Source organism: Panthera pardus, unplaced genomic scaffold (genome assembly GCF_024362965.1).
Source record: "Panthera pardus isolate Hobbes unplaced genomic scaffold, ASM2436296v1 HiC_scaffold_6, whole genome shotgun sequence".
In the NCBI taxonomy this organism is placed as follows: domain Eukaryota; kingdom Metazoa; phylum Chordata; class Mammalia; order Carnivora; family Felidae; genus Panthera; species Panthera pardus.
Genome location: NW_026526991.1, coordinates 4,906,110 through 4,918,982, shown reverse-complemented (window position 1 = coordinate 4,918,982; position 12,873 = coordinate 4,906,110). Strand labels below are relative to the sequence as shown.

The following is a 12,873-nucleotide window of genomic DNA, read 5'->3' as shown; positions in this document are numbered from 1 at the left end:
GAGGGGGGGGGGGGGGCAGCGGGGAGGGACGGACGACGGCCACCGGCGTCCCGGGCAGAGCAGCTCCGGCCGCACGCTCCCAGCGGGTGCCCTCGGATCAGCCCCATCATCATCCCCGCAGCCCGTCCGCCCAGGCGGCCGTTAGGGGACAGGCCACCAGACCCCAGGCCGGCGGGAGGGGCCCGCGCAGCTTCCTCCAGGCCTCTGAGCTGCAGCGTGCCTCGCCCCACGCTCGGGACTTGCCCGCCTCTGTTTTCTGTGTCTGGGAGACTTTTCCCCGGACAGGAGACCCTGACCTGGACCCCCAGGCCTACGCCCCCCGCCTCACTGTCCCAGGGCCCACCATGAAGTCCAAGTGCAACCAAAACAAAGCTGGCTATGCGTAGCATACATTGAACCAGTAACAGGGTCCTTCTGGCCTCTCTCGGCGCAGAAGCCCAGGCAGAAGCCCACGCCATACCTCCTGCCTGTCCTCTGGGGCCCCACCTGGCAGATGCCCTAAGCAGGTGTGGGGGCTGCCTCCCAGATGCTTCCAGCGCAGCTGCCCCCCCAACCAGCACAACCCCGTGGACTCAGTAAACCGCCACCCACCCCCAGCCCCGACCGCTCCCCAGAGCCAGCCTGGCCCCAAGCTCGGGGGGCCCCTGACTCCCCATCTCCCACCAGCCTCAGCTGCCGGGCTCGCCGGGCCTGGAGAAAGAGTCGTGATGGCACCTGTGGGCCCTGATTTGGATGAAAAATGAAAAGCTGAAGGTGAACCAACCCGGGGGCCCAAGCCCTTCTCGCGGACCCTCCCGGCGGGGCGGGTCCTGTGGGTCGGGCGAGCACTAGGGGTTCGTGAACACAGCAGCCCAGCTCGGGGCCTCGGATAGGAGTGTCCAGGCAGGCAAGTGGTGACATTCCATGGCCATCCCACAGAGAAGCAGTCGTGGCCATCGGACGGAACTTCTAAATGCCCTGACTCTGGTTTCTGAAGGAGCCACAGCGACAACAGGGGCACTAAGCTTTACCATCACCTGTGTCAGCAAGAGAGTCACTTCACTTGTCCCGAATTCCTCAGCATAAATGACTAGCTCACGTGATCCCAGAGGGTCGCTGGAGCACATACATTGTGCCAGGCACCCACCACGTCCACGGTGCCGATGTAGAAACTGAGGCGCAGGGGACACCCGGGTGCGGTGGTGTGGAGGACGTGTGGCCTGGGGGTGGCAGAGCTGGACTCTGAGCCAGCCCCGCGTGGCCCCTGACACTTTCCACCTGCTTGGGGAGAGCCCAGGAGAGCGCCCCAACAAGCCCAGGTCACAGAGCTGTGTCCCAGCACACCGAAGGCCACGGCCACGCCTCTGGCTCTGGCCTTCTGTCCTGGCGCCCCAAGGTGATGTGAAAGGGCACCCTCCCAGGGGTCCTCAACCCCCCCTGGCTCCTGGCACACGGAGAAGACTGTCTGGCTGGTGGAGACCCCCCCTCACAGTGCATCTTCTCTGATCCCGGGTGACCGTGACCCCCACAAGAGCAGACACAGGGTAAAGTGCTTAGTTTTGGGGCCAGCTGACCTCGGCTCAAATCCCGGCTCCATCAACCATCATCTGAGCAAGTCACTTAACCTCTCTGAGCCTCAGTTTCCCCTGTGATCAAGGTGGGTGTGCCTGGGGCATGCCCCTTCCTGGGGGCTAAGGATCTCTGTGCCTCCCCCCGCCAGGCTCCGCAGAGTTCCTTCCCTGTGACTGGCTCTCCAGGGGGCACCACAGTCCAGGAACAGCAGGGCCTTCCCCCCTGAGTGTTTTGTCATGAACCCAATTCCAAAAAATGCCCCAAATCTTAAGGACTATTTGCCTTGAGAACTGACACCCACAATGTTGGATCACATGTGGTCGACCTGTGGTCAGACCCGACTTCCCATAGGCCTTTTAGGGAGAAGTGTGTCTGCCCAGGCCTGTGTGAGGTCCAGGAAGGGGCAGAGTGAGTCTCATGGCAAACGATAAATCACCATCATAATGAACAATAACAATGTTTCAGGTACTGTACCTACAATTATTATATTCTAATCGCGAGGAAACAGAACAGTCCAGAACCCGGTTAGAAACTTCCTTCTCCACGTCCCCACCCCACCCCGGAAACTGGGACACACAAATCCTGTCTAGCCTTGAGCTCTGTGGCTGTTCGAAGGCCGCCTGATTCCCAGCACAGCCACGGGGGGCGGGAAGAGGGGAAGCCAGAAGTGTCTTCTGAAAAACTGGCAGAAAACCACAATCTGCTCACACTTCTCACCAGCCACCCCAGAATTCTTCACAAGCTTGAGAAAAGAGTGTTTTCTCCTCTTCGGTGTTTCTCAACTCGGGGAGGCCCCGAGACGATGACAGACCAGCTCTGTCACTAACCAGCTGTGTGCCTCAGTTTCCTCACCTGTACGGTGGGAAGAAGAATGCCGACCTCGCAAAACTGTTCTGGGATTTCAGAAGGGAGGGAACAGAGATCACAACACAGGATACTCACATGATATTCACAGGCAGCTTTCCCGGGGCCAGAGTTTGCAGGCCAGACCTGCCCACAGACACGTGTTGTTTGCCGTAACTTTTTTACTTGAATTTGTTGCCAACATAAAACACACACACACACACACACACACACACACACACCTTGAAAAATTCCCAGTAAAATGCTATTCTTTGTTTTCTAACAGTCGACCAATCGATTTGCACATTTCATGATCCTGGCCCAGTCAAATGCTGCGGATCTGTGCCTCCCTTAGGCAGAAAGTAGATGTCAGTTTGCCCCAGTCCCTACACTCAGCCCACGTCACTCATTGGAAGTCCTGCCCACTCCCGGCAGGCACCTGGCTTCTGGCCCTCGCTGCATCCCTGGAGACTTGCAGGGAACAGGCCTGGCCCTTGTCCCTCAGTGCCACCAGTCAGGCGGGGGACGGGCTCTCCAGGCCCTCTGCCTCCCCGCCTACTTTTATCACGGCCCACCCTGCTGGGCCGGCCCAAGGGTGCCGAGTATCTGCTTGTTCCCCAAAGCCGGAGAGCCCCAGGAGCACAGGAGTAGACGTGTTGGCCTCACTCCCCTCGTGCCCGGCGGGTCCCAGTAGAAGTCTGGCAAAGGAAGCACCACAGGGTGACAGGGAGCAGAGAACCTCGGTGGCCCTGCTCCAGCTGCCAGCAGGGAGGGAGGAGGTTCGCAGGGGCCTGAGCAGCTGGGGAAAGGCTGGTCCCTCTGATCCCCCGGAACCTTCCGAGATACACCCTGTAGCTACGGCTCTGAGGCCAAGAACCTGCCCAGGTCCCACAGCAGGTGAGCAGGGGAGGTGACACCGGGTGTCGGTCCAGCTGACCCCACACCTCTGGGTCAGCGGCTCCTGAGTCCTTCAAGGCCACCGGGCCGCAGAGTCAGCTGGGGGCCCTCACGGAGCCCCTCCCCACCCTGCAGTCGGGGGACAAGAGGTGGACTCAGCCTGCCGCCTTCAAGCTCGGATTCTCTACGTTTCCGCTTCACCTCACCCGTCCATCCCACCGTCCCACCTCGGCGTCGCCCCGGCCGGGGGAGCCCGAGCCACACTCACGTATTTATGTCATGTCTCCGGCTTGGGGGTGTTCCAACTGCATGGTTTCATTTGTCTCCGCGGCTCCCGACTACCGGGGATCGGGGAGTGAGCACGAAGCTGTCAGCTCTCCCCTCGTCCTCCCACCTCAGCAGAGGAGGGAACTGAGGCTTCTCCCCTCCCAGGGAAGAGTGGGTGGGAGATGGGGGGACAAGGCTCCTGTACACAAAGCCAGGTGGGGAAAGGAGCCACGAGAGGCTGCACGGTACCCTCAAATCCCGTCTGGGCTCTCCCTTCCCTGCAAAGCGGGCGCCGTGCCCCTCTGAGCTGGAGGCCCAGCCACAGACACATCTGTCTGGACGGCCACCTGAACCTGGCGATTCGCCGGCTGTGTATGACGTTCACAGACGCTCAAGTGTAGGTATCCCCATTTTGCATCTGGGAAGAGCCGGGCTCGGCGAGGTTGCCTAAGTTTACACAAATCAATAATAAAGTGACTGGTCACCACAGAGGACGCTGGACACGTGACAGACCCTGTGGCTCGGCCTCATCAAAACTCATCTTGACCTGGCCCCCCAAACTATCGTGCGCACTGCCTTCTCCAGATGGATCTGCTCTCTCGCTAGGGGAGCCAGAACCAAGGCTCTGGAACAGCCTGAGCATCCTGGAGGAGTGTGGAGAAGTCCCCTCCTCTGTTCTGGAACTGCTACCTCTGTTGTTACAGCCTGAGGCTGCATTAGCTTTCAGGTGGTCACATCATCCTGCAGCTCTCACAACCTGACCGGAAAAAACGCCCAATGACCAATCATGACAGGCTTTCTTGCGTGGCGTCAGCTCCCCGCTCTTTATCTGTGCAGTGAAGGAGGGGGGCGTTTAGGGACTGATTAATTTGCAGGGGCTTTGTAGGTAAAAAGATGTGATGAATACAAAGTCGTCAGCACACAGAGGAAATTAATGCTCTTCCCTTTGTCCCTTCTTGCTGCTGTCCTTCCTGGCAGCAAAGAAGCGGGTTGGCATGCAGGGGGGCCTCCCCGGCGCCTGACAAGGTGCCAGAGGTGCCTGAGCCGCAGGAGAGGGAGGTGTCCTCTGGGCAGGTGTCGGGGCGGCCATGCTGGCCTGGTGAAGAGAGGGGACAGATGGGTCCAAGTGCTTTTTCCTACTCACCTCCCCTCATCAGCCCAACAGAAGCAAAGAATCCAGTCAGCCTATCCCAAAAGCCCATCAGGCCACACACTCGCTTCCTTCCCTGGGGCCTGTTGTAACACCACCCCATGCCCTGGTCAGCTGTCCACAAGCTCTGATCCAGCAGGAGCCCTGTTCTAGACCCTGGTGAGACACCGTCGGGGACACTCTGGGGAACAAGACTGAGTCACGAGGTCGGTCCCGGTAGTGACTAGTCCACACCGCTTAGTGGACAGAGGAGGAGACTGAAGTTCAGAGAGGGGAAGGCGACTGCCTGAGGTCACACAGCGAGACAGCGGACGGCCGGGGTTTGCACCTCGAGACTGCCAAACAGCAGCCAAACCAGCCTCTGGGGCCACGTGCCCGATAAGCTGTGGACTTTGAGAGAAGCGGAGCGTGGCCTCGAGGGGCAGGTTAGATCGGGGGCCAACCCGATCTCCGAGAAGCCCCAAGTCCTCCTGGAAACCGGCCCTATTTCCCCCGCCTCCAGGACTGTGGGACATTGTCATACCTTTATATCCTGCACAACAACGTTCGACCATCTTCCCCAAATGCTTCCTTTCCTCCGGCAAGATGATTTAAGACCCTGGCATTTGCTAGTCATGGGGGTAAAAAGACCATTAGGTTACGAATCAGCTGAGCACGAGTGGACGACCATCCCGTTTTAACTTTCCATTTGCCGTATATACCCAAGTAGAAACGCATCCGCGAACAGAAGCCACACGGAGCAAGTGTGCGCGGCGTCTGGGGCTCGCGGAGGGACACCCATCAAAACCTCTGCTTCTTGCGCTTCCAAGATTACGCTCCTTCCGAAAGGTTACGATTCTTTATCGCTAACACTTACCCATCCCGTTGAACAGAAAGTGTTGCCTCCAAACTGCGTCATCTGTTAAATTCAACAAGATCTGTGCACGCTTCTCTGTAATCTATGCCATTCCCGGAGTGGCGCATTGAGCCCGGCGGAGTTTTAGTGCGCTCTAAATGCGGCAACAATCAGGAAAATGCCCACTTACGGCTTTTCCCGCCCATTCCCATCTCACGGAACACAGCAGAGGGGGATGGAATAAAGAGACGGCGTAACGATCTCTGATTGCATTTTCAGCGCATCCTTGTCAGTTCTGTGTTTAAACACTTGCCAATGTCTGGGAGACTCACGTTAGCAGGCTTCTCGGTATGGCGCCCGGTCTAGAATAACACCGGGATGGGGCAGGCTCCCCAACTCAGCTTTGAGCCCCCCGTGGGTCTCGACACAGCTCGGGCGCGTTAATGCCGGTGATGGAATCACACAGCCAAGCACACACAGAGGACGCGGGCTGGCAGTTCGAGGAGACGGGGAATTCTCCAGAACTGACTGGAGAGGTCTGCAGACGCGGGCCTGGGCCAGTGGCCAGAGCCGAGGCACAGGAACACACACATGGGCTGTGCCTGCAAAATTTGTGTCTTGCTGCCCTGCTGTGAGCATTTTCCGGTGCTAGGCAGTGTAATAGGCAATTTACATTCAGTGCTTCTAGACGCTCCTACCTCCCCAGGTGAGAGGCAGTAAAGCACAGTGGTTAGGGGTGCACGCCGCAGAGCCAAAAACGCCCGAATCCCTTTTCCACCTACTGGCTGTCTGGCCTGGGGTGAAAACTCTTGCTTCTTGGAGCCTCAGTATCCTCATCTGTAAGAAGAATGCTTAGGATTCTTGCAACAATCACAGTAGGAAGGCATGTAAAGGTTTGTTTTAATCGGGTATAGTAAGACACGCACACGTGGAAATGACTGTCGTAAGGAAGTCTATACTCGCAGATCCCTAGACACAGGTGGCGTTCAGGGCCACACCCGGCCACACGGGGAAGCCAGGGCCGGTCAGGAGGCAGAGGAAGTAAAAAAGAAACCTGGACCGGAGCCTTTGTTGTGGTTTCCAAGGGAAAAGACGGGGGAAGCAAGTTTAGGATTGGCTAGTTTGAACAATTCTGGCAGGCCCTGGGGGACAGGGGCTGCCCCTAGGGTGACTGGGTCAGGGGATAGGGGGCTGAGAGCATGAGGGCCTATAAAGGAGGCAGTGGGGGGTGGGCAGGAGCTCTGGGTTGGTTGGTTTGTATATGAAAGGCACGCTCAGGGGTGCCTGGGGGGCTCAGTCGATTATGCGTCCAATTTCGGCTCAGGTCATGATCTCACGGTTTGTGGGTTTGAGCCCCGCGTCGGGCTCTGTGCTGACAGCTCAGAGCCTGGAGCCTACTTCACATTCTGTGTCTCCCTCTCTCTCTGCCCCTCCCCTACTCATGCTCCCTCTCTCTCTCTCTCTCTCTCAAAAATGAATAAACATTAAAAGGAATTTTTTTTAAAAAAGGAAAAAGAAAGGCACGCTCAAAAGTGGGTCCTTCACTATCTCTAGAATCACTTGACTCTGGGAGGACCCTCCCTCCGGGCTCAGCAAGGTCCCAAGATGTCAAAGCATCAGAATACAGAAGATTACAGGCACGTGAATACAACCCGGATAACAGCACGACCACTGCCTTCCAGGGCCGTTAGGAGGAGCAAACACTGTGTTCTACGACGCAGTCCAGAAATGTTCGCCGGGAAGGTCACGATGAAAAAAGGAGGCTAGGGAGGTCAGGTCCCCTGCCTGGGGTCACGCTGGCAGGCCGGCCTGCCCAGAGCTGGGTGTGGAGACACCCAGGGCGGGAAGGACGCGTCCCAGGACCGCAGGCGCCGCGCGGACCCTCAGGAGGACCCCAGCCTGCCCGGCCCGCGTGGTCCAGCGTTTGCGAGGGTTCTGGATCCACAACTCAGCGCCGGCCCCCATATTTAAAAGGCAAATGCAATTTTTCCTCTGTTCCATCCTAATAGCCAAAATGCTTAACTTCCAAACATTTGTTTTTCCTGGGAGATGTTTTAAAAACGGGAATATTCGGTCCTAATCCTCTTTAAGTGCTTGTTGGCACTGTTACAGCAGAGCACAGGTGACTTGAGACTGGAAAGGACAACCGAAGAGTTTCTTGTTTCTCCCCCCCAGAACGAGAGCGAACGCAGCCGGAAAGGTCTCACAGGAACCTCCCCGGAAGTCCCAGCCCGGAAGAACGCACTTGCACAAAGGTGTTCAGCAAACGCCGGGGCCTCAGCCGGGGACCAAGCTGGTAAGGCCTGGCGCTTGAGGCTATGGCGCCCCCTCCAGGCCAGGCCCTGTCAGTGCTCTGACCTCACCTTGTGCAACACCCCCAGCCCTGCCCTGCCCTGCCCTGCCCCAGCGCCCCTGGGCTGCCGAAGGCCTCCTGACATTTGCTCCTGCTGTCCCATCCACCCACGACCCCCTCCTCGCCCTTCCTTCTGAGGCCACTCCAATCCCGCTCACCCTACACAGTCAGCCCAAGTGCCGCTTCCTCCAAGAGGCCTGCCAGGAACACCCTCTTGCTCCCAACCAGGGCAGGGGGATGGGGGTTCCCCAACGCCCAGGGCTCCCAGCCCTGTTCAGCCGGTGCTCTCGTATCCCCCACCAGCCTGGGCACCCTGCCGGGGACCTGCCCGGCACGGGACTAGTACAGGCAGGTAGGTCGTCACACACATTCACTGACCCCACAAGGTATCATCATCCACGTAGGGCAGATGATGAGGCTCAGAGGGGTCAATGGCTCACCTAAGGCCTCCCAATCAATCCTCTAAGGATGTTCTAGAAGGCTAATTACCGTGAATGGGACTAACGGTCGTTAAGGCGCAGACCAGCCTATCACGTGGCGGCCTCCACAAGTCGTGGTGTTCACTCAACAGACGTCAGGAGTCCGTGGGCACCAAGGCCCAGGACGGGGCCGTGGGAAGGGCCCCGGACTGGAGGCCAGGAGGCCTAGGTTCGGCCTCAGCTCTGCCTCAACCTCACCAGACCCGGGCTGAGGCCTGATACCCCTTCTCTTCCATGACGACGTGACGTGCAGGTCATGAACCCTGCGAGCCCTTTCAGCTGAGACCCGCCAGGCGGGTGTGGGAACGAGGCTGGGATGGGAGCTCCCCAGGGAGGTGTCACAGGGTAAGACAGCAGGACCAAACGGGCACTTGCACAGCACGGGCATTTGCAAGGCCCACGTTCCTCTCCTTGCTGCTGACATCCCATGAAATCAACGGTAAAGGAATCAAAAAGGCACGACCCTCCAAAGGTTTGGGAGTTGGAGGGACGGACGAGTGGACTGGCCTGGCTGAGCAGACAAAACTGAAACCAAAGTCTTGGGAGGGGGTTGGGGAGAGGCGGGGAGGGGAGGGGAGGGGAGGGGACCCCGGGAAGCAGACCCGGCTGTGGCCAGAGTCCCAGGCGGCTCAAGGATGCAGACCCAGGTGTGTGGTCTGACCTAGCACCCGTGGGAGCAGGCGGGGCTGGGGCTCTCTCTTAACACACGCGTTCAGCCCACCCGCCCCTCCCTCCCTCCCAATCTCCACAGAAAGAGGGAGTTTAGTCTCAAGGGAAAATAAACAGCTCAGAAGAATCTCATTTAGGGACCATCAGGCCCCAGGGAAGATGGACAGCAAGGTAGGGGCTGAACACTGAAAGCATAAACGTGGGGACTTTGGAGAGCCCAGGCCCCTTCCCCACTCAGCTCTCAAATTCCGGGAGCCAGGCTTGCAAAGAGGGAACCCTTCCCTGGGGAAAAAGACAGGGCATAGGGGGTTCCCCCAAAGAGATGGCCGGGTCCCCGTCACGGCAAGCCACTGCCCTGCATGCACAGCTTTCAGACGCATAAACACACAGGACCGCCAGACCTCGGAGGAAAACCTTCAGGCTGAACACAGCTAGAGACCAAAACGACCGGAGAAAGGAAATTGGGGAAAATGGGGCTGACACAGGAGAAATGACTTAGTATATAATTAACGCCCTTGGTAAGATAATAGAAGATAGGGCACCCGTGAAATTCTACCGGGGTGTTCTTCACAAAAGAAAGAAAATCTTAGCAGAGTTTCTCAAATTTGGGCAAAGAGTGGGAAGCTAAATTTGAGAAACTCTCCCAGAGACAGAAACAGAAAGACAGGGACCTGAGTACCAGGCGAGAAAAGATACAAAAATCAGTTGTTTGAGTTGTAGAGGGACACATCAGAGATAAAAGGGAAGAGGGAAATTTAAAAAAATATAATAATACGAGAAAATGTCCCAGATTAGAGGACAAAGTTTGTTCCATTAAAAAGGCTGCACAAGGGGCGCCTGGGTGGCTCAGTCGGTTAAGCGTCCGACTTCGGCTCAGGCCAAGATCTCACGGTTCATGGGTTCAAGCCCTGCAGCGGGCTCTGTGCTGATAGCTTGGAGCCTGGAGCCTGCTTCAGATTCTGTGTCTTCCTCTGGCTCAAAATTTAAAAAAATAAAATAAATTTTTTTTTAAAACTTAATGTGTTTTTTTTTTTTATTTTTGAGAGAGAAAGAGAGACAGAGCATAAGCGGGGGAGGGGCAGAGAGAGAGGGAGACACAGAATCCGAGGCGGGCCCGCTCCTCAGCTGAGGGGCATTTAAAACTCGGCAGGACACGGGGATGACCCACGGTGGGGACACAGGAAAACAAGCAAGAAAACAAAACAATTAACGACTTTAGGAAAAACAGTAAGTTGCACAACAAAAGTTTTAGTGAACCTAAAACTGTCTTAAAATGCTATTAAAAGGACAGGAGAAGAGGGGAGCCTCGGTGGCTCAGTTAAGTGACTGACTCTTGATTTCAGCTCAAGCTGTGATCTCACAGCTCATGAATTCAAGCCCCACGTCCAGCCCTGTGCTGATGGCGCAGAGCCTGCTTGGGATTCTCTCTCTCCCTCTCTCTGTCTGCTCTTCCCCCACTCACGTGCTCTCTCTCTCTCTCTCAAAATAAGTAAATAAACTTAAAAAAGGACAGAAGAGATGTGTGTATACGGGTGGAGAGGCTAAGTCTAAATCGCCATTTTTTAATTTTAAGAAATTAAAAAGTAACATGAAAAAATTGAAAAAGGAGGGGCGCCTGGGTGGCTCAGTGGTTAAGCGTCCGACTTGGGCTCAGGTCATGATCTCACAGTTTGTGAGTTCGAGCCCGGCATCGGGCTCTGGGCTGACAGCTCGGAGCCTGGAGCCTGCTTCGGATTCTGTCTCCCTTTCTCTCTGCCCCTCCCACGCTCACACTCCGTCTCTGTCTCTCTCAAAAATAAATAAGCATAAATAAATATATATATATATATATATATAAATTAAAAAATAAAAAATAGCAATAAAAGTTGTTACTTAGAGGCACCTGGCAATAAAAGCCACCAGATCTATATGGGAAATGGAAATCGAGACTGCTGGTCAGCCTCACGGCACACTGCGACTAACTGTGTGTGCGTATTGCCTTAACACAAATACGACTTTAATTAAATAAGAAGGCAACAGGAGGCCGGGCACCCCTTGACCACTTCCTAGTTCTCCCCAGGGGCAGCCTGGCCTCTCAGTTGCTCTGCCTGTTGTTCCAAACCTAGAACCAAATCAAACCAAAACATAGTTAAGACCAACTAAAAGACAAAACAGGTGCTCGCTTCGGCAGCACATACACTAAAACTGGAACGACACGGGGAAGATTAGCGCGGCCCCTGGGCAAGGACGACACACAAAGTCGTGAAGCCATTGTTGCGCTGTATGCTAACTAACGTGGACGTAAAGGAAAAAAATAAAAAAAACAAAAAGGCATTAAAAAAAAAACAACAAGACAAAACAGGCAGAAAATCTTAACTGGTTGATTCCTCTGATATTCTGAGCATCTAAGTGCTGGGATGACTCTGGCAGCAGGTTCCACAGCAGGTGATCTGGCCAAGCAGCTCCTTCCCCGGGGCAGGTCAGGCAGCCATTAATGACGTCACAGATGTCACCTGCTGAGAGCCTGAGACAAGCCCCCTCATCCCTGTTTGTCACTCACAATAACAGCCTCACAAAACGGGCACCATGTTTGACAGATATAGAAACTGGGGCTCAGTGCGGTTACAAAACTACACAATTGATAAGCAGAGAAGTGAACGTCCCCCTCTCTGTCACAATCAACACGTATTACACGTGCCAGAGTTTTTTAAATCAAATATTCCTCCAAAAAAAGACTACTGCCATATATTTAAGTCCTCACAAGGTCGCTCCTGTTATGAGGAGCTCTGAATGACTTTATTTCAAATAGCACAATGCTTTGGAGAAGATCTTGTGGACACTGTAAACAGGCTTTGAGGACAATTTTAAAAAGCAGTATAGACGTTAGAACAAATTAAATGAACGCAGCAAAGATGCAGGATACAAAAACCAGGTGCAAAAACTCAGTTGTCTTTCTATACACTAATAATCAATCCAAAAATAATCCCATTTGCAATAGCATCCAAAAGAACAAAATACTTAGGAATTAGCTTAACCAGAGGAAAAAGATTTGTATGTTGAAAACTACAAAGCATTTGGTGAAAGAGACTTAAGAAGTCACCAAGAGATAAAAAGGCATCCCATGTTCATGAACTGGAAAGCTTCATATTGTTAAGATATCAATACTACCCAAAGCAATCTACAGACTCAACGCAATCCCTACCAAAATCCCAATGACGTTTCTTGCAGAAGTAGAAAACCCATCCTAAAATTCATATGGAATCTCAAGGGACCCTGAATAGCCAAAATAATCTTGAAAAAGAAAAACAAAGTTGGAAGTCAAACATTTCCTGATTTCATAACTGACTAAAAAGCTACGGTGATTAAACAGTATGGTACCAACATAAATACAGACATCTATCAATGGAATAGAATAGACAGCCCAGAAATAAATCTTCACATATATGGTCAAATGATTTTCAACAAATGTGCCAAGACCACTCAGTCGGGGGAAACAACAGTCTTCCCAACATGTGGTTCTGGGAAAACTGGCTATCTGCATGCAAAAGAACAAAGGTGGACTCTTACCTTACACTATGTACAAAAATTAATCAAATTAATCAAAAATTAATCAAATTAATCAAAATGCAACAAAAACCTAAAAGAGCTAAAATTACAAAATCCTCAAAAGAAAACAGGGCAATGCTTCATGACATCAGATTTGCCAATTGATTTCTTGAATACAACACCAAAGGTACAGACAACAAGAAAAAAAATAACTTCTAAATTAAAAACTTCTGTATATCACAGGACACCATCAACAGAGTGAAAAGGCAGCCCACAAAATGGGGGGGGGGGAGAATATTTGCAA

At 54.0% G+C, this 12,873-nt stretch overlaps 1 protein-coding gene and 1 pseudogene across 1 annotated transcript in view; one reads left to right on the top strand and one right to left on the bottom strand.

Annotated features, from left to right (window-relative positions):
- Positions 1–12,873, bottom strand: part of MPPED1 (metallophosphoesterase domain containing 1) — a 75,097-nt gene that overhangs the window by 24,724 nt on the left and 37,500 nt on the right. The gene's annotated exons all lie outside the window — the stretch shown is intronic.
- On the top strand, positions 11,199–11,299 carry LOC128775160 (U6 spliceosomal RNA; annotated as a pseudogene).